Below are 22763 nucleotides of genomic sequence, written 5' to 3'. Positions count from 1 at the left end.
GTCCATGTCAGTGGACAGATCGGAGTTTCCTACATTGTCCACATCAGCCGACAGATCGGAGTTTCCTACTTTGTCCATGTCAGTGGAGAGATCGGAGTTTCCTACATTGTCCATGTCAGCAGACAGATCGGAGTTTCCTACATTGTTCACGTCAGCGGACAGATCGGAGTTTCCCACATTGTCCATGTCAGTGGACAGATCGGAGTTTCCTACATTGTCCACGTCAGCGGACAGATCGGAGTTTCCTACATTGTCCACATCAACGGACAGATCGGAGTTTCCTACATTGTCCACATCAGCGGACAGATCGGAGTTTCCTATAGTGTCCACGTCAGCGAACAGCTCGGAGTTTCCTACATTGTCCACTAGACCATTTATACAGGGTGATTCAGCTGCCCTTACGTATTGATGTTACACAAGCCGCAAGGCCTACAAATATCACTTGCATGATGTTCATATTCTGTCATTCACTACGCGCATACTGTTACCGTACAGAAAAAATGAACAGGATCCTTGTCTAGGAAATTTAATGTAGTTAAATTTTGTAGCGGGACACGTTTTCGCTAGAGGGCATATTTTTCGAATTATTCAGGAAAAACGCACAAAAGTGACCTTCAAACGCATTTTTCTTTAATAACTTAAAAATTGTAGTCTCCAGCGAAAATATATACCAGTACACACTCTAACTACCTTAAAGTTCCTACGAAGAGGTTCTTTCCACTTTTTATGCAGGACATAGTGAGCGAGAGAGTATTAAAATCTCGCACACGGTTTTTGAAGGAGTTGCGGGTTGCATAAAATCAATAGGGACAGCTCAATCGCCTGTATACATTGTAAACATTGTAATGGTCTTGTATCATCCCCAGTTCCGAAATTACCTTTACAGTTGCCGATTTCGCCCATTAAGAGCAATGGTTTGATTTGTGTTAGAAAGGCCTGAATACTGAGATGTTACCTTCATTCTCCACAAAACGAACTTCCAGGTTTTCTCGCTTTAACGTACGAGTATTTCTATATTACAACTACGCTTCACTTTCGTACAGTGATAAATTTCATCACGTTTAGCCCCAAATGTAATGCGATTTATGTAATGCCTTATTTACAATGATACCAGCAAATGATGCACAGATAATTTCAATATTTGCTTACGTGATGAGTGACATGTTTTAAGATTGAAAGTGGTTGTAATATAAACGTACGTTATACAGTTGAACGACTGCACATCTTGAAATTCAGAAAATTCTTGACAGCTGTCGATTGTCGCCTTCGACTACTAGCTTTATTTCCAATCAACGCGACCATGATGTCGGCTGAAGGGTTATTTTCCAGCGAAAAGTATTGCACTCAAGCACAGGTTTAAAATAGTAAGCGTGCTCTACTACATATAAATTTGACCATATGTTGGCAAGAAATGACAAGTGTTTTTGTAGCCGTATAGCGTGTCTTACAGATTGAAGTAAGTGTAAAACATGACTGAATAGTTTCGTGGTCCAGAGGAAAATTCTGGAGGGCATCGTTGAAATCTGTGAATCCAGAACAAGTTAATTGCAGGAAAAGAGATGATATTTAATGCTACTCTTTATGTCAGACACTTACCATAATTAACGGTTCCCCAATAGTTGTTCGCTCGGCTATTTTTTTTTTTTTTAAGCAGATCCAGAGTTTCGCTTCTTAAAACTGCTAATTACTTTTCCATTTGTACGATCAGAACTGTTCACATCAATCGAGATACAAATTTATCCACGCCATAACTAATACACTTCCACCGGCAAGCCGGAGTGCGAGTTTTATCTGGTTTTCCAAGCTCGTATAAGAAACTACTGGAATGGTTCGCCACTATCGCCTCATGCAATAGTTAAAATACGATAATAAACAGAAAAAATATGTATACAGTTGGCAGACACATGGCACTTTAATTGGCGACTGTCATCCGGTATCGGGTCACAAAGTTAAAATAAATTTCTCAGATCGAGGAAAGCACCATACGACGGAATAAACGTTAGGAGAGAGGAGGCAGTTAAACCACAGTTATTTCCATTACGAGAGACATTTATTTGCTAAGTAAATTTAATCTGTTGAGAAAATTTTCAGTGGCTGATTTTTGTGTTTTCTTCTTTGTTTGCAGAGCACTACCACATATTCGTCGGCGACCTGAGTCCAGAAATAGAGACACAGACGCTTAGAGAAGCCTTCGCCCCTTTCGGTGAAATTTCGTAAGTACCGCCATGGCGCGCAGCTGCTATTTTGAAATGCTGGTTTAATTTGAATAATGTATCATTAGAGGTAATGCCAGTCTGCTCCCGTTACTACGTGTTGCGCATACTTAATTGAACGGTCGGAACAGGACCGCAGTACCAATCCGCGGGAAACACAGGGATGGCGCTGGGAGTGGAGGGGTGCGTTGGACGGTTGTGGAGGGGTGGAGGGAGGGAGGGGGGATGGAGGTGCTGATGCGCATGCGCGCGCTGATTGCGCTACCAACCGCCTGAGCTGTTTAGTAATTAATTGCCACACTCGCGTTGGCAGTTTCTGGGCTCCCGCGGAACACAGTGGCGGAAGATCTGTAATCCCCGTTCTCTTTTGAACTTCTTTCCGTTCAATTAGCCGCCTGGCACAGCCGGCGGGCTCTCCATTTAGCCGCTCGGAGCCACTTGATTTGCTGATAGAGCGACCTATTTATGCGGTCTGAGCCGCTACGCGCCACGTCATCAAGTGTGAATGGCCAGCGCGCGACGGATGTGCGTCACGGGCCCGTTCGTCCTTTTGATTGGACACGGTGCTGACAGGGACATCCCGCAGATTTTGGAGACGGATTTAACGCGTCAGACGCAGCGGCGTGTCGATACTCGGAAACAGTTAATCGAATCACGGGGCTGAGAACCTGAAACGCCTCTTTAGCTCGCCCGATAAGACTCTCCCGGTGTAATTATTTGATGATTTGCTAATGAAGAGGCGCGACTCACTCTGTCAGGATTCGTTAGGCTTTCCGCTGAAGAGAAGCCTATTTTATTTCGAGAAAATGATTTATAAGGTTTGGTAGTATAACGTTTTGAAGGAACAGATATTGCGACTTATTTCTGCCGCGGGTAGTAAAACTAGTTTTCGGCAGTTAGTAAAGCACAGCTTGGAGACGCTACTAGAAAATAATTTTGTACCACTGTCAGCGTGAAGCGATTGCTTGGATCGCCTATTGCAAAGGTTCTCAACCTTTCCCAGCCCACGGCCAAATTTTAGAAAAAAACCACTCATGAGTCCAACCTCTTTTGTTTCAAGGAAAAGAAGTCATACACAGTCCCTATCCATAAATGAACAACAAGAAGTTTTGTAACTAGCATTGACCACAACACCTTTTTCGAATAATTATTCGTTGGCCTCAGTTTTAATCCAAGAATATCGTATTACAGAAATTTGGAAAGATCTGGAGAGGTGTAATGGAACATTAAATTGTGAAGTTGTGAACTGCACGTGCACTACTCGTTTACAGCGCACTTGCTCCACAGAGTGGGGTGCATCGTCAGGTGTACGAAGGAAAGACAGCAGCATAACAAAAGGCATCTTATACACGCTAAGGATGCTGTTGTGTACTCTTAATAAAAATGCTGTAAGTGTTAAAGCTACACTTACAAGCAGACTAATCTTGGTTGGAAGTAATTTTAAACGCTTTTTTCTCTTTTCTTTACACGCAAACACGTAATGATTTTTGAATTTACATATTTCTCCATCGCGGCCTTGGGATTATCGTCCGAGGTGCCAGCGGTGGCCGTCAACGCCTCCTAAATTTCTATGGACCAAAACCGAACCTCCTCCCCCCACAGACTCCATGATAGCCCACCCATGAGAAACGCTGATCAATTCGAAAAGATACTATCGAATCTTCTTCCTGCCGCGAAACACTGCTGCATTTCAATATGTTAACAGCGTTGTCTCTTACGTGTAGTTGCATATGGAAGGTCTAAAGCAAAACCTAACAGACTGCACTCGGTGGTTCACTGATTGTTCGAGGAGAGGTATGCTTTCCCCAAGTTTTCTGCAGATGCCTCACTGTCCCTTCGTAATTCTTCTTTGTAGGTCGGGAATAGTTAGCTAGGTTCAACAGCGAAAGTCTGTGTGATCATGTAGATCGCGACTAATGTCTCTAGAATAATATTCAAAGGCCTTAAGACAAAAGGAAGCGATCTTATTTATTTGTTAACAGAAATAAGGAACATACAGGGTGGACAAAATATAACTTCTCTGGAAAATATTTCACGCACTTTAAGGTAGGCAATCCAGCTTACATTTTCCACCTCAGTTGCAGATGGCGTAGTGTGGGTTGTATATCTTAAGGCGCATATGTATTTTCCGCACTTTCCGCACCATAAGTATGTCGATATGGTAAAATCAACGCCACGCAGTGGTCAGTAAAGTTAGAGTACTCGTATATCGTGAAATAAATAGGTAATTTCAACACCAGAGAGTACATAATCTTGTGCGCTAACCAATCTAGTGATTCGGAATGAAATTTTCACTCTGCAGCGGAGTGTGCACTGGTGTGAAACTTCCTGGCAGATTAAAACTGTGTGCCGCACCGAGACTCCAACTCGGGACCTTTGCCTTTCGCGGGCAAGTGCTCTACCACTTGAGCTACCCAAGCACGACTCCCGACCCATCCTCACAGCTTTAATTCCGCCAGTACTTCGTCTCCTACCTTCCAAACTTCACTAAAGCAAGTCTACATACCTGCATACCTGCAGCTCAGTTGGTAGAGCATTTGCCCGCGAAAGGCAAAGGTCCCGAGTCCGAGTCTCGGACCGGCACACAGTTTTAATCTGCCAGGAAGTTTCATAGTGATTTATTTGCTGCTGTTGTTCTTTGCTAGATTTCCGACGTCCAACTACGTATTTCAAAATTTTATTGTGGAGCGAACAACAAAGAATAACCTGCCTGCCTCGTATAGGGAGAGGCAATTTAAAGTGCTTTTGATCTTTTGAGTTTTAATTTCATCGTTGGAATATCTGTTTTTAGTGATTTGGTAATTATTTGTGGTCCATGGTCAGTCAATTCAGATATGATCTGGCATATTACTCTAAATAGTTACGACGTAAGATACAAGCTTCCCATAGACTACAGAAAACAGAGCTCTTGGTACAGAGCTCCAGATTTCCAGTAAGGAAATCTTCAGCGACAGTTTACTTGCATTATTGCAGGGACTGCTATTATTTATTGGCTCATAAAGTAGCTATTATTATGGAGATTATACTGGCTACTACATTAAACGGTAATTACTCAGAGTAACATTATTTACAAGTAGGGTATTCTAAAATTCATGTGCCAATTTTATGAATGCGATTTCTGATTATAAGAACGAGCAGCGCAGCTGTTGTACCTAGCATCGCTGTGATTTCTTGAAAGTCATTAATGATCAAATCTACAAATTTACTCTTAGACCGCTTTCGACTTGCAAAATATTCCCGGTTCGTTTGATAACGACTTAGACATTCACATCATCGAGCACCAAGTTACAGTGCCTCATGACTACAAGTAAAAGTTTCTCTATTGACCGCATAGGGCGGATTTTCGTCATAAATTAGCTATCTCCGTCAGTATTTGTCATGTTAATCTGGTTCATCTGATTCTTTTTCTTGAATAGTAATGCAAATATGAAACGTCAGTGTGAGTAAATATTCAGCTGTTAAACTTGCCGTTAAAGTCGTACGGAAGTTTCTACGGTCTGTAGTAGCTTAGACAGAGTCTTCAGCTGACTGAAACACTCTAGTACTGCGTGTGCAAGTGTCTTGACTATCTGGTGTGGGTAACCTGCCATTTTTCAGAGAAGCACATCGATAGCAATGAGTGTAGGAGCGTTCTTCAGAAAGTAACGCCTCCTGTTTCATAAAATCTTTAATAATGAACACAACACAGTGGAATTAGTACATAACTTAGCATGGACTGTCCTCTATATAACGCTACCATTCAACACAGTCATCATGCATTCCTACACATTTCCGCCATAGTCTGAAAAATGGTTCAAATGGTTCTGAGCACTATGGGACTTAACATCTATGGTCATCAGTCCCCTATAACTTAGAACTACTTCAACCTAACTAACCTAAGGACATCACACAACACCCAGCCATCACGAGGCAGAGAAAATCCCTGACCCCGCCGGGAATCGAACCCGGGAACCCGGGCGTGGGAAGCGAGAACGCTACCGCACGACCACGAGCTGCGGGCCCATAGTCTGATCCAGGCGTCAAAACCAGTTTGGGAAAATTCAGGGTTTGGATTCTTGACATACGATTTTAAAGCTCCTTTAATCTCATCCATGAAGATAGTGTGCACTGGAACGCTGTAATGGACTTGAGCAATCTGCAGCGTTGGATGAAGTACTATGGTATCGGGAAAAACGGATATTGCGTATAAAGCGAACAGCGTCTACCATCAACATGTCACAGACGTCAGTCGAGGACATGCAGATGAAGTGATTCGAGAAGACAGATGCGGTTGAGTGCGCAATCAATAGCCAAATCAATGTAACCACTCTTAAGAAACTTATGGAGGCAATAATGCACGCCCCCACACTTCATTTCTCAAACCCCAAGCAACTGCAAAATTGTCTGGTCATTGGTGCCCCATGCAACCTACAGTCCTGATTTGGCTCCGTCTGACTTATTCCTGCTTGGCTCATGATACACAGCATACAGATTCAATGACTTGGATAACGTTAAAACAGCTTTAAATTCATGGGACACGTAGAGAAACCCTAGATTTTTCCAAACTAATGTTAATGCCTCAGTTCAAGGATGGTGTACAAATGCATAGTGACTTGTTGAACGGTTGTCTTGTGTAGAGGATAATTTCGCTTTTTTATGTTCTTTATTAAATTTTTTTATGATTCAGGAGACATTACTTTCTGATCTACGCTTGTAATTCTGTACAGACATCAAATCACGACTTTCAACGTGGAACAGAAGCATCGCATTCTCATACAAAAATCTGTATTACTACTGCTAGCTCCGACTGTCGCAACTCTCCAACAGACATTAGAAGCATTTCAGTCACTGTATGTACGTGGACATAAATATGATTCTCCATCCCATTGTAGATGACGTTTAAACACCCTCTGCACAACAGAATTCAATATATGCAATTTAAACATTATTCACGAGATTTTTTTACACATTGGGTCCTTCGGGAAATATTTAAAATCTGTATATTAAGTTCTGTTGTACAGTGCTTGTGTTTGATGTGTTGTCGAGTGTGTTGGAAGGACATCTACATTTCCAGATAGACGCTATAATAGACAAAAAGTGTCTGATGGCGAGTAGGAACAATCTAAACTGGAAGCAAGAATGAAGGTCTCGATTGGAACTGACGGTGATACAAGATCATTTCCGATACTAAAGTATAGTGCCATCTTTTTCTTCGCAAGTGAAAAGTAACATAGTTGTGTAGATATCTTATTCTAGATAATATCATATAAAGTATCTTCCATATATAAAATGCTGTTAATCGCTTTCTACCCCACTACACTTTTCTTTTAAGAGGTTATCCAAGCTAATATTGCTTCTTTGTATCAGCGACAAAATTTACTAATGTGTTTCTTTGGCAAAATATTGTAAACCACATTTCTGTCGCTCTTCAGACACAATACGACAGCTCCTCTTATGTCACAACGTTTCATCCCGAAGATCTCCTAAATGAAAAACGTAGTAAGCTGAGTAAAGTAACGTGTTCATCAGTTCTTCTGCTTCTGCTTGGTTGGGAATTTTTTTTGGAATGAAGTCAGAAACGGATACTGTTCTACGTTAACAGTTAGTCTTTTCCTTCATAAGCAAACTAAAGTCGTTGTTTCTCATACATTCCGGGTACTTGTGTAATATTTGGTCATTATCGTAACTTCATTCTCGTTACTATTTTTTATTTAATTCCTGTTGCACTGCTAGAAAGGAATTTGACAATCCCCCACGATTTCATTATTTCAGACCGGTTGCAAACATCTTTCGTAGCTGCCACTGCAAGAAGAATATGACCATGAACAGCTGTATACAGCACGTAACATCTTTCAGTGCCGATGTATATTTAGGTCTCCAGAAGATGAGAAAAAATGATGATTTTGTTTCTCGTTATTCATTGTAAACGATACATGGAACAAAGACTGGAGTTGAGCACTTAATTTATTTTGAGCGCTTTAGTTCCAACTGCGTCAACCAGAATAGTCTAGCTCTCTGGAGTTAAGTACATAATTTACTTTGACGCGCTTTATTCCGTCTGCATAGCTCTAGCTTTAGACCCTTAAAACAACAAACCAACCTAGCTCTAGCATATTCACTTACACGGTGTTCCACAGAGACAAATCTTTCGCAGAAGCAGTCTGATGCAATAAAATTTGTAATGAGTTTCCTTCAATATCAATACACCGTAACATTTCCACTCTTCTTGTCAAAGACCTGTCACAATAACTGTCTTCATAAGGCGCTCTAAGTTTTCAGATAAATTGGTTCAACGTGTTTATTCACGCAGCGTAAAACTTCATCATAAATTCGTCCATTCGTTCTTGGTATCGGAAATTATTAAAATGCCGATTCACTAAACAAAATGCAAGCATTGGCACAGAACAGAATGTATCATGGATTCAGTATACCGTTTCACATTAACAATAAAGCTATAATACAAAAAATATTGTAGTTTCACTACAACCACTGATATTTAAACCTTTGATGTTGTCCGACTCTTAATGGTAAAATTTACTAACCGTCATAATATAGTTTCTTCCGTGTGAATTACCATTATCCGTGTAGCTTGAATTTCTTACATTATTTCAGCGAAAAAGGTAGAATTACAGTACTATATATGAATGTACATTTTTGTGCTAACCAATTTCTTCTGACAGACTTCAACGTTTTGACAGAGTTCTTAACCACCAAGTGTTTTGGCTGGCACTCGAATATTACCACATTGGCGTAGCATGTTCGATACAATTCTCTCTATACATTAACCCAGATATTAACGCTCAAAAGACGTGCATGATGCGGTTTTTACACAGCACTTCTACTATGATCACCTCAACGTTTTTTTTCCATTTTGTCACGTGTTCTCTTACTGGCTGGTTTCTCACGTTATTATTCCTGCCTGCAGTGTGGGAGGGACTTTTGTACTAGGAATTTTGTGACATACCTTAATACTTGCAAAATCTCTTAAACATCTCATTTACAAGATGATTCATTAGATACGAAGACATTTTGTGCTTGTTCAGAGGAAGATTTTAGTCATTATCTAATGGTTAAAAACCTGATAAATAAAAGGGGAGTACTTGCTGCCGCGAATCCCGCTTAAATGCTTTACTTAAGCATAATTTCACTGACCTCCACCGTATAGCTCCTGTCTCCTGTATGCAAAAATTTCCAAAAACATTCATTTTCGCCAAATCTAAAGTCAACAAGGTGTTAAGCTAAAACGGCTGCAAAAGTAGAAGGCTTGATACAGAAAAAACCAGGTCTGAATTGATTGGAAATTGCCGAATTCTGATTTACAAGATCGAAAAATATTTTCACATACCAAAATATTTTATGTTAATTAAAAATGCGACTAGTATTTGTCATGGCTCTAGGTAACTAAGTTTCAGAGACGTTATCTCAACTCACATATAATAAGTTTCCGATGTGTATTGCTCAGTAGAAGTGTACGATAAGAAGTTCATGGTTGATGCCGAAGAGTTCTATCAACCGCCGTTTCCAAATTTGCTACTATCGATTATTGAAAATACCCAACTAAGAAATTAGAGTTTAAGGTAACGTAATATGGAAGCTTTTCCCGTTGAAGTACATACATAACGACGCCAATTTCACATATGTGCATGAAATAATGTGAATTTACCTTACATACAGATTTATGTTCAGATTGATATTTTATTCATTGTGCATCTAACAAAGATAAATTTCAACCGCATCTAAAACTGCGTAAATACGCATTGCAGAACACTTGGAATTAGCACCGGGAATAATTGTGACCCTATGATTTATCTTTAAAAGTGCATTCCAGCACCATTACTCCACAGAGTACCTCTTATAAATCTACTTGACTAAACTATCACTGAATCCAAGCCTAACTACGCCGTAAATATCACAGTTACACTAGCACTCACAATCAACGTAAATCGGATATAGTTTTTGCAGATATTTAAAAATGACAACAAATTAGTTAGTCTGAAGTAACCCACAACAGCTACCTCGCGTACGCCTTCACGGGAATATGTTACATATGTCTGTATGTTATATCTGTTAAAATACGTTAGACGAATTGTTTCTCCCACATACATATTCTTTGTACTCATACATAATTTTAAACAAAAATTGTAAACACAATAATGTGCTGGTTTATTTTCTTCCTCACGGTCGGCTGTAAAAAAAACACAGTAAAGTATTCTTTGGATAATTACTTTATGATTAAAGTTCTGCTCCAGAATATGAATTGTCCGACATTTAATAATCCTACAAGTCCACAGATTAAAGCTATATTAAATACTGCCATTATAGCTATTATCCTCACAGATCCAGCCTCTCACCCCCCGTGTACCATTGTTTTATTCACTCATTTCAACTGACTTCATTTTCCATCCAAGGTTTCGTTTGCAGCATCAAGGAACGAGACTCGAAGATCAGAGACACTGAGGAACAGGAGATGGAGAGAGGGGGTGGGGAGGAAATTGACATAGATGGGGGGGGGGGGGGAGGACAGGGAGAGGGGTAAGGAAGCGATGGACAGAGAGAAAGAGGGAGAGAGAAGATGGAGGGAGAGAGGAGGAGGGGAAATGGAGTGAGTGGGGAGCAAAAAAGTGATCGACAGGGAGATGGGGCAGGTGGAGGAGATGTACAAACAGATGGAAGAGGAGGATATTAGCGCGGATATGCAATTCCAATACATTTTTAGCAATTGTGAAGCATTGCCGTGTTCACGAGTATTGTATATTTCCTGTCTTTCCCTATAGTTTACACCTATTTTTTTAAGAATTTCTGGTATTTTGCTCCATTTTACATTTGAAACTCTTTTTCTTGGTCCTCTATCGCTATGACAGTTCTCGGTCGCACTCTGCAGGGCAATGAGCACGCCCCTGCAGCGTTTTCGGTGGTAAGTGTTTGATCGCCCTCCATACAGTCCGGACTTCGCTCCCTCTGATTTTCACCTCTGCTGACCTGAACCGCTGGCTATGAGTCAACCTTTGTGGCACTGACAACGAACTGTAGATCATCGTAGGCAATCGGCGAAAAGTGTAAGCGGCTGGGTTGCGCTGGGTTGTTTGGGGGAAGAGACCAAACTGCGAGGTCATCGGTCTCATCGGATTAGGGAAGGACGGGGAAGGAAACCGGCCGTGCCCTTTCAAAGGAACCATCCGGGCATTTGCCTGGAGCGATTTAGGGAAATCACGGAGAACCTAAATCAGGACGGCCGGACGCGGGATTGAACCGTCGTCCTCCCGAATGCGAGTCCAGTGTGCTAACCACTGCGCCACCTCGCTCGGTGTAAGCGGCTGCCTTCTGTGACGAGGGTATTTGAAAGTTGGTACAACGCTACAACAAATGTCTCAAACGGAGCGGCGACTGTGCAGAGACGTTGCTGGAAGGTGTGGCTAACTACTGCAAATAAAACAACTTTTGATTTTCACTGTGGTTTGCATTTCGCTACCGATTGGATCTTACTTTCGGGATACGCCTCGTAAGTGAAATGCACATAAATAAACTGTTTAGAGTTTCTTATATTAATAACAGAGGATTGTCATTTTGGCGCGCAACTTCCCAATGCAGCAGCCAATCGAGGAGGAGGAGGACCACACGATACCCGTACCGAACAAACCATCTGCCATCGATACCTCACACCACAATTCGTCATCTTCCCACTGGTGCCTTCTCTACTGCTCTAAGAGGAGCTTTTTGTAGATGAATATGATGGCTGCAAAGCCAGAAATATTGTAACGTCGCCTTAGACAAATTAATGAATTACTGTGCTGATAAACCTCTACGTTATTTGAATTTCAAACAGCTGAGCCAAACAGAACGTACTCAGACATTACTCTTTTTACTTATTCTGATCGACACTAAACTGACACACAATATTTTTAGCGCAACGCAATCTGACTTTCAGATATCCCTACAAAAGAATGGCCCTGACTAACAATAACCTATACGTTTCGTGAATCACTTACCTCACAAAAATCTTTGTTACTCGAACTACTGCAATACAGCGAGCGCCACTACTGCCAGCTAAATAAAAGATTCTAACTACTGAAGGTACTAACTACTGATAGGCATAGTCAGCAAATGGAAGATTTTGATAGAGAACAAACAATGTATTTACCTTAATAATATTCAAAAGTCATCATATTAACATATCAGTTCATGATACCCAGTATTACAAATTTATTCTTTCTGGCAGACACACGTCCAGATCGTCCGCTCTTAAAATTCTGCCATCTCTCTCCCCACATCCACCACTGCTGGCGGCTCACCTCCAACTGCGCAACGCTATGCGCTGTTCACATCCAACTGCCCAACACTACAATAGCGAATATTTCAACAATGCCAACCAGCCACAGACTGCATACAGCACAGTCAGTGATTTTCATACAGAGCGCTACGTGGTGTTACCAACATAAAAACCTAAACAGCCTACCATCAGACTTGAACAGTCGTTTACAGTCATTTGGGGCAGTTATTTTATAAGTTTCGGAGATATGAAGCCGTAGGTATTGCGTCACCTTGATCACAAGCTTTTGAGTCTTGACTCTTTCCCTGCGCCCGTTTAGACGCGTCGCAGGAGAAGTGGGGCCGCGCTAGCAGACAGCGCCTCGTGGCGCTGCGAGTTCTCCGCCACGGACGCCAGCCGCTGCTTCCGCGCCGCTCGGCGGCTCGCTAGCGCCGGCCAGATGGATGGTCCAGATCCCGGGTCCACTGTCAACATTTGTCCAGCTAATCCGCCGGACGTATAACGGCCACTCGTCACCTGGGTCCCAAGCCTGCCCGGGCCACCTTGCCTCGCCCGCGCCGCTGCTCCATCCTCTTCAAGCCTCCGCTGCCTCCGCCGGACCGTACGGCCATCGATCAGCTGATGCTGTTCTTTCCAATACCAGCGTCTGTCTGCAAACGGGGGAATTTCCTGGAGATACCGGACCGCCGGGAGCCTCACGGCACTATTAAACGGGCTCGTGCGCTCGTATTCTCCGTTGTTACTCCAAATTAACGCAGTTACCTGATTATGCTCTGTCTTTAACACAGGTAGCTTAACCAGGATAAGAAAAAATCACGTATAATACAACAAATATGCTGACGAGATGACTGAATTTATCCGCAGAATTAGCGGGGAACGGAAAACGTGCACAGCACTAATTTGAAGAACGTACAGGATAACAGAACGTGTGTTGACACATCACATGTTAACTCCCATGATATTAGGACGACAGAAAATTAATGTCGGTTCCGCGCATGTCAATATTCGTGTCAGTAACGGATCATTCTGTCCTTCAACGTCGTGCCAAAGACACTTTTAAGGTTAGAGTGACTTGCTTACTCCTAAATACTGATTTTTTTTTTTTCAATCTAATGTGTAACGACCTGCCAAACACCGAAAAAGGTACATATCCGGCACTGTATGGTTTTCGAGTTTCACAAGGGTAGTAAGGCAGCATCTGCTACCACAACCATTTCCCTATTTTCTATTTTATTCAAGTGCATTAGACGTTAGTAAACGCCGAAGGTTGTTTTTTAAGTTCGAATAGGGTAATTTTGATCTTTCCGACACCTATGGATAAGGGGGTATAGCAAAACGACAACTTTAGACAATAACATTGCAACACTAAAATGGCTCTGAGCACTATGGGACTTAACATCTGAGGTCATCACTGCCCTAGGACTTAGAACTACTTAAACCTAACTAACCTAAGGACATCACACACATCCATGCCCGAGGCAGGATTCGAACCTGCGACCGTAGCAGTCGCGCGGTTCCGGACTGAAGCGCCTAGAACCTCTCGATTGCAACACTACCATACTGTAGAAGACAAGGGAACCAATGTTCGAAACATCGTCTGCAAAAATATGTACGCGGGGACCCACAGTGTTGATACGTGTGATTTGCATGCGAAAGTGCGTCCCACAGCCCCCCTTTTCTCGTAAGTGAATTGTAGCCAGTCTTAGAGACGTTGCCCCAATTGGTTTCTATTCGGCCGGTCTTGAGCTCTAACGCTTGTGTAAACAAAGTGCATAATGACGTGGCAAGCGGGTAGGTTTAAATGCATAAGCATAGTGACAACCGCAAAATGTGGAAATTACTAAAACGATTTTTAGAGCCAGTCTATGGTGAACAATCATAACAAGATTGCCAGTCATTAATCATTAGTCCCCGAGCTCCGCAACAATCACAAAATGCTTCACACGATCTTATAACCCACGTCAGAGAGAACAAATATTTTTCCGATGCAACTTTAACAATTAATGCCGTCTTTACGCGGAGCTGCACTTCCCACACTTGTTCGTGTGTTATCACTTCTAAAACCACTGGTAGACTGCCTAGTGAGCCATCTTAACAGTTTGGAGCTTGCCCTTTCAGTGCCCTCTTGTGACTTTTCCATCCTTGCCATCAATAATCACTAATAGTAACTAAAATTTGTAAGTAGCATTACCTGATGAACTGAGTGATAATGAAATTGTTGTTAACAAGTTCACAGTGCCAGTAAAGTCATCAGTATGATTGGAGCTGCATATTAATATCTAAAGAGTAAATATAAATAATATGGGATTCGATTCTTGGCACCAAGCGGCATAGGTGAATCCCCACTGTCTCTCTGCTTCAGTACGATAGGGGTCTTGCTTGCCCGGCCGATCACATGCTATGTTACAACACGGCTCGTCGTTCGATGAGTCCGCCCTGTGATCACACCTACTCGCTAGCCTCCCGTAACAAAAATCTTCCCGTAATGTGCATAAAAACATAGCAACAAAAATGTAATAAACATGGACAGTGATGTGGCATCGACATCATAACATGTTAAGGGCGGTAGTGGAAGCAAATTTGTGTCAGACGATCGACGAACTGTTAAACACTCTTAACCAGCCTTGGTCGTCCATCCAAGTTCTTTTGCAGCTAATAAGTAAGGACAAACCAAACTAACCGATCCACCACTTGCAACTTATTGGTTCAGCAGCACACACTACAGAATCGTGTTTTGATCGCTTCATCAAAGAAGTTGACTAATGGGTTCGCTATGACAATCAGGAACACAAAAGGCGAGCGAGGTGGCGCAGTGGTTAGACACTGGACTCGCGTTCGGGAGGACGACGGTTCAATCCCGCGTCCGGCCATCCTGATTTAGGTTTTCCGTGATTTCCCTAAATCAGTCCAGGCAAATGCCGGGGTGGTTCCTCTGAAAGGGCACGGCCGACTTCCTTCCCCATCCTTCCCTAATCCGATGAGACCGATGACCACGCAGTCTGGTCTCCTTCCCGAAACCAACCAACCAACCAACACAAAAGGCATTGGTTCTCTCAGAAATAATCACCACGAAGAACAGTTAAGCTAGGCTTACACTCAAAAAAGTATCTTTTTCTGTTTGGTGGAGTATTCGCGGAGTCATTCGTTTTGAAGTGCTGAAGCCTTGATAAAATGTGAATGCAGACATTTAGTGTGAACAATTGGGACGAGTAAATCAATTTTTATTCGTAAAGTACCCAAAGAATGTCAACAGAAAAAGTGTTAATCCGCAAAGTGATAATGCAAGATCAAATGGTTCAAATGGCTCTGAGCACTATGGGACTCAACTGCTGAGGTTATTAGTCCCCTAGAACTTAGAACTAGTTAAACCTAACTAACCTAAGGACATCACAAACATCCATGCCCGAGGCAGGATTCGAACCTGCGACCGTAGCGGTCTTGCGGTTCCCGACTGCAGCGCCTTTAACCGCACGGCCACTTCGGCCGGCTAATGCAAGATCACTCTTAGCAACAAGTAACTGGAAAAATTAATGAATTTGGGTGGGAGGTACTGCCTAACCGTTTAGACTCGCCCGATATTGCGCCATCAGACTTCCATTTATTCCGATCGCCACAACATGTTCTAAGTATCTATTCGAAGATGGGTATGATGTACAATATGCAATCTCCAAATATTTTGCTCAAAAACCAATTGATTTTACCGGCAAAATTACAAAGAAACCGAATTAAATCAGGATCCTTAAATTCTGAGGAATGGGAACCTTAGCAGTTAATAAATAGCCTGAAACTACAATTGAAGAAGAAGAAGAAGAAAGTGGAAAGAATCTGATAATAGCTAAATTAAAGAAACGTTAATAACCCATGTATCTGAAACTACAATTGAAGAAGAAGAAAGTGGAAAGAATCTGATAATAGCTAAATTAAAGAAACGTTAATAACGCATGTATCTGAAACTACAATTGAAGAAGAAGAAGAAAGTGGAAAGAATCTGATAATAGCTAAATTAAAGAAACAGTAATAACGCATGTATCTGAAACTACAATTGAAGAAGAAGAATAAAGTGGAAAGAATCTGATAATAGTTAAATTAAAGTAACGTTAATAACGCATGTATGTTCGTACTCGCGTGTGAAAACTGTCTAAAAAGAATGAATGGTAGGCTCCATGGGATTCCCAAGTCGTGCAGCGACCGTAAACCATAAAATTACCAAATGTGCAGCAACCAGTCACAAAATCACGTTTTATTTATTCACTTTTGCAAATCGATTTCAACTGATTAACAGCCATCATCGGTGCTTTCAACCAATATGTGCCACGAGTAGTAATACTGTCTTAAGCAGAGGTCCGCAAAAGTGAATAAATAAAGCATGATTTAGCGACTGGTTGCTGCATATTTGATAATTTTGTCCAAAGAGATACTGTTCTTTGTTTATTACAGGGCGCGGTATCAATTAGAAGTTCCATTTCGTAGGCGATACGACTTTGTTGACTGATGGAGAAGTTACATCTGGTCAAGCATGGTAAGCTCTTGCCATTGTTCGTATGGATTCTCTATCATGTTCTTTAGCTATTAGTTTGGAGAACTCTCTGCCTCGTTACTTATTAGCGTATAGGGCCTTTACAGTAACCCAGTTTTAAGTTGCAACGATAAAAGATATTTCTGGTAAATCCTTTGTTGATAGCCCAGTATTTGTTCGTACTCGTCGTACATATAAACTGTCTACAGATGATACTGTACCTGTGTTTATGGCTTGTCTCATATCATGATTTGGCACTTAACGATATGATGACAATCGTTATTCGACGTTCTCCTGCTTTGACATAGATTCCACGGGATTATTGTGGATCACCTACTTTCAGGGGTAAATTTAGCACTCATCGAAGGGAAAACTAATTTTCTAGATTGTGCAGCGCCGCCCCTGCATCGGCGGAATTAGGGCACGGAGACGCGAGTAACAAAGTTTTCTGACTTGAATGCACAGATCAGACACATTTATCACCGATCCTGTAAACAGAAATACAGGCAGCTAATGGCGGCTCCGCTTTTGTTCTTGAACGGGGCTATTTATCTTGGCGATTCGCGTCAAACGCGCTCGCCGGACTACAATGGCGCCATCAGGAAATTGACTTCCCACGTTCAGACAACAATGGCGCGCGGGTGGCGCAGCCAATCGCACGCCGCCGGGCCACGCCGCTTTTCCAACTTTTCACGCTCGATTTTGCCGGAAAACGCCTACCATCGTTCGATAATAATCGCTGTCACTCTCTCGAGTTCTTTGAAAGATACCGTAAGGAGGCCATAGAAAACCGCAGACCATCGTTGTACTTCCATTTTCTGGTGAATAGTGGGAAATAGCTGTTCATTGTATATTATAGATACTAACGATAACACAATCTGCTGTATTCATTGGCTTCATTTATATGCAACCGTGCTACGATATACGATCTTCACACCCAGGATACAACAAACATATCATTGCCATATTGTGTAGAATAGAATATACGTATTTCGAACATACACATATTCTTGAAAGTAAAGAACTACAAAAGACGTGAAACCATGAATCTTGGGACGCGCATTCACGAATCTCTCAATTTTAGATTACGGATGTTCAACATGTCCTCCATAAGCGTCACGAACAATATCACATCTATACCCGAATATCTCCAACACTCGGCTATCGCCACTAATCTTATGGCAGTCCGCATCCGATTCTTCGGTTCTTCTAGGTTCTGTGGTGGTATTTTTGTCGTGTTACTACACAACAGTTTTCCTTAACGAAACCTTACGGGAAGAAGTAACAGGCCTCCAAATCCGATGGCTATCTTTTACAGAAACTCGAAATTTAGCGCGGGCTTCAATGCGAGAGGGCTATAACAGTCTGCACAACGAAACTTTGTTGGGAAACCTGGCAGAAAAGCGAAGGAGATTATGGTTGTGCGTAAAGTACACTAGCGGCAAGATACAATCAGTATCTCCTCAGCATGATAGCAATGGAATTACTATCGATGACGACAGAGTTACTAAACACAGCCTTCCAAAATTTCTTCACCAAAGAAGACAAAGTAAATTTTCCAGAATTCGAATCAAGAACAGTTGCCAACATGAGTAACTTAGAGGTAGATATTCTCAGAGTACTGAACCAAATTAAATCGCCTAATAAAAGCATGTCTTTCGATCCAGATAGTGTATCAGTTAGTTTCCTTTCGGAGTATGCTGATGCATTAGGGCTCCATACCTAACCACCAAATACAATCGCTTGCTCAACGAAACATCCGTTCCCAGAAGATAGGAAAGTTGCAAACCTCATATCAATATTCAAAAAAGTCAATAGAGTAATTCACTAAATTACAGACCGTATCATTATCGTCGATGTGGGGTGCAGTGTCCAGTCAGGGAGTAATCGGTGGGATATCCCTTGATGATACGGTGACTACCGAACAATACGTGAAGTTTTGTCCAAAGCGAACCTGATTTCGACAAGATGTGGTTCATGGAAAACGGAGCTCGACCCCATCGTAGCGGGAAAGTGTTTGATGTCCCGGAGGAGCACTTTGGAACCGCAATTTCGCTCTGGGGTGCCCATGGGACTCAGTTGACGTCATATTCTCCGGATCTGAAAATATAAGACTCATTTTTGAAAGGCTGAATTGAAGACAAGGCGTACAGCAATAGCCCCTAAACCATTGCTGAGCTGAAAACAGCCGTTCAGGAGGTCATCGACTGCATCGATGTTCCGATGCTTCAGTGGGTCATGCAGAATTTCCCTATTCCTCTGCGCTACTTCATAGCCAATGATGACAGCCATATCGAGCATGTCATAACCTTAAATCCGAATATTTGTAGTGACGATTACATATTGAATTAAATTTGTGCATGCCGTAGTTCATAACTAATTTACGTTTTTTTCATACAGTTTAATAATTGTCACTGTGTGTTGATGCAGATGTAGACCGTAGAGGTCATCTGAGACGTGCTAAGTCGCCGGTTATTTCAGTCAAATATTCAAGCACTTGGCGACTTCAGTGAGAGGGTACCCGGCTACCTGAAAAATAGATTGTCTTCGTTCAGTCTAGAATATGAAAAGTTTTGCCGCGCGTGATTAGCCGAGCGGTCTGAGGCGCTGCAGTCATGGACTGTGCGGCTGGTCCCGGCGGAGGTTCGAGTCCTCCCTCGGGCATGGGTGTGTGTCTTTGTCCTTGGGATAATTTAGGTTAAGTAGTGTTTAAGCTTAGGGACTGATGACCTTAGCAGTTAAGTCCCATAAGATTTCACACACATTTGAACATTTTTTTTTTAAATAAAAGTTTTGTTACATGGCAAGCTACTGCTGACCGTTAACAGCGTTTCCATCAAATAAGAATCGGCTATAAACAGATGACTGCGACATAGCACAGAACACATTGGCCTTGGGTGAATATTGTTCACCTTCACTGTGTGCATGTGTGTTCTATAGGCCCCAAAATCGAACACTGTTTTCCTTTATTGTTCCACTAAGGTGGAAAGTCGCTTCATTACTGACCATGATGCGTTGTGCAAAACTGACATCAATATGAAAAGCATTCTGCAGCTCGTCAGAAAATGCCACACGTTTGCGTTTGTCGTCATCTCGTAGAGCCAATAACAGCTGTAACCTGTGTGGCTTCATTACCAATCGATGTCTAGAGACAAACCAAATTGTTGTCGAACGCAGCTATAGCTCCCGACTGGCATGACGAGTTCATTTTGTAGGACTACGGTGCAAAGCGATTTGAATTCGTGCTACATTTTCATCGAAAACACGAAGGTGGCCAGGACTCTTTCCTTTACAAATACATTGTATGCCTATAAACTGTCGACACCATCTGTTAATGTTCCATCCATTCGGAGAATCAGTTTAATAACTCAACGTGAATCATCTTTGCACTCTAATCGCGGAATTACACTTCGCAAACTCCAGACCACAAAGGGATTTGTGCTGCGGAGTACCTAGGTAACCAATCAGACTGAAGACAACCGACATTTTGCGGTGACGAATCTAAGGTAGACAATGTATTCGTTCCTCCATTAGCCGAGTCGTGGCGCAGCGATTGATAGTTTAGACACCAAAATACTTGGGAATACGTATATTCTTCCTGAAACACGCTGTGTGTGCGTGTGTGTGTATGTGTGTGTGTCTGTATGAATGGATGTACAGAGGTTTATTCAGTAGCGTATAATAACGCTATGTACATCCAAAGTATGTAATGCAGCATTCGTACTCGACTGATAGGATTACTGAATTCCGACAGGTCTGCATGTTATGCAAACGGCAGTTTTTTTTATACAAATCAAAACATGTTTCAGCATCTTTGTGCCGTCATCAGTGGACACAAAGGTGTTTTAACCACGTATAGATTTATACAAAATACGGCTGTGTGCAAAACAGCCGAACCTGAAACCATTTAACTCTGTCTGCAAACACAGCTACTGCAAGAACTTCAAAACCAAATGATGAATCGACTAACAGGACTAACATTTCTCGTATTCTATCGGTAAAGACAAAGCAGTTTAGTTTTCACTATCATGCCGCCCATTTAGGAGCGAATTAACGCAACCCAGTATTCCTTCTCAGAAGTTTCGTAGGATCTGTGCTGAAACGAACCCTTCTTGAATATGACGTGTTGACAAAATAAATCCGTTACTGTAAGATTACACAACCGCAAAATAATCAGTCCAAGCAGTCGCATCCATAAAACTTCTAAGAGTACGCGTACGGAGCAATTTTAAGTGGAACTACAACATAAAATTGATCGCAGATAATGTAAATGGGACACTGAGATTCATTGGAAGAATCTGAAGGAAGTTTAGCCCATTGAGAAAGACTGTAGGTTAGAAAACCCTCCTTCTACCAATATTTGAATACTCCTCGTCAGTTTGGGATTCGTACCAGGTAGGACTGACAAAGCAAGCAGAGAAGGTCCAAAAAAGAGCAGCGCGTTTCCATACAGGTTCATTTAGTAAGCGTAAAACAAAAATTGTGATACATGGTCACTTCTAGAAATTGTCGTGAAACTTAGTTATTGACTCTCTCCGTTGTCCAGACAACCAGCGATACTGTGGAGCTGCTGACTTGATATTTACAGATCCCATATACTGTGTGAGAACTCTTGTTAAAAACTGGTTCACATACTAGAGTTTGTAAAATGGAAAGAGGTAATGCTGTTATCTAAATGTGCATTAACGCTTGCGTTTAACGGAATGGTCAGATTTTAAGTACATTTCTAGCTTCGTGTACTGGCTAGTTTTTAGTATTCTGCGTATACGTTGCACTCGTATCACACGATTCAAATGCCATCCCGTTACTGCAGCAGCCCGTTCGAATGCGAGATTAGTTTTCGAGTCGTAGTTTGAACGTATGTGATCGTTCCATTTAATATTCCCAAACATTGTTGACCGAGCGAGGTGGCGCAATGGTTAGCACAATAGACTCGCATTCGGAAGGACAACTGTTCAAACCCAAGTCCGGTCATCCTGATTTAGCTTTACATGACTTCCCTAAATCGCTAAAACCAAATTCTGGGGTGGTTCCTTTGAAAGGGGACGGCCGACTTCCTTGCTCATCCTTTCCTAATCCGATGGGACCGATGACCTTGCTCCTTGGCCCGCTTCCCCTGCCCTCCAAATCAACCAACGAACTAAAAATTCTTGAACCAGGTGTGTGTATCTGTGGAGTGATTACCGTTATCAGTCACCGATATTGTGATCATAGGACTGATTCCGTAACCACACAGTAGTAATCCATCACGCTGCACTCTGTTTATCGTACTCTACTGGCCATTAAAATTGCTACACCACGAAGATGAAGCGCTACAGACGCGAAATTTAAGCGACAGGAAGAAGGTGCTATGATATGCAATGATTAGCTTTTCAGAGCATTCACAAAACGTTGGCGTCGGTGGCGACACCTACAACGTGCTGCCATGAGGAAAGAATGCAACCCATTTCTCATACACAAACAGCAGATGACCGGCGTTGCCTCGTGAAACGTTGTTGTGATGCCTCGTGTAAGGAGGAGAAATGCCTACCATCAAGTTTACGACTTTGAGCAAGGTCGGATTGTAGCCTATCGCGATTGCGGTTTATCGTATCGCGACATTGCTGCTAGCGTTGGTCGAGATCCAATGACGCCGTGCTGGATCCCAACGGCCTCGTATCACTAGCAGTCGAGATGACAGGCATTTTATCCACATGGCTGTAACGGATCGTACAGCCACGTCTCTATCCCTGAGTCAACAGATGGCGACGTTTGCAAGACAACAACCATCTGCACGAACAGTTCGACG

The 22763-nt window shown here is 42.2% G+C and overlaps 1 protein-coding gene across 1 annotated transcript in view; it reads left to right on the top strand.

Annotated features, from left to right (window-relative positions):
• The first annotated feature begins 2128 nt into the window (after positions 1-2128).
• Positions 2129-22763, top strand: part of LOC124613947 (nucleolysin TIA-1) — a 984833-nt gene continuing 964198 nt past the window's right edge. The window contains exon 1 of the mRNA XM_047142709.1: positions 2129-2213. The gene's annotated coding sequence lies outside the window, so the exon portion shown is untranslated. The remainder of the gene's footprint in view (positions 2214-22763) is intronic.

Source organism: Schistocerca americana, chromosome 4 (genome assembly GCF_021461395.2).
Source record: "Schistocerca americana isolate TAMUIC-IGC-003095 chromosome 4, iqSchAmer2.1, whole genome shotgun sequence".
Classification (NCBI taxonomy): domain Eukaryota; kingdom Metazoa; phylum Arthropoda; class Insecta; order Orthoptera; family Acrididae; genus Schistocerca; species Schistocerca americana.
This window is presented reverse-complemented; position numbering and strand designations above follow the sequence as displayed.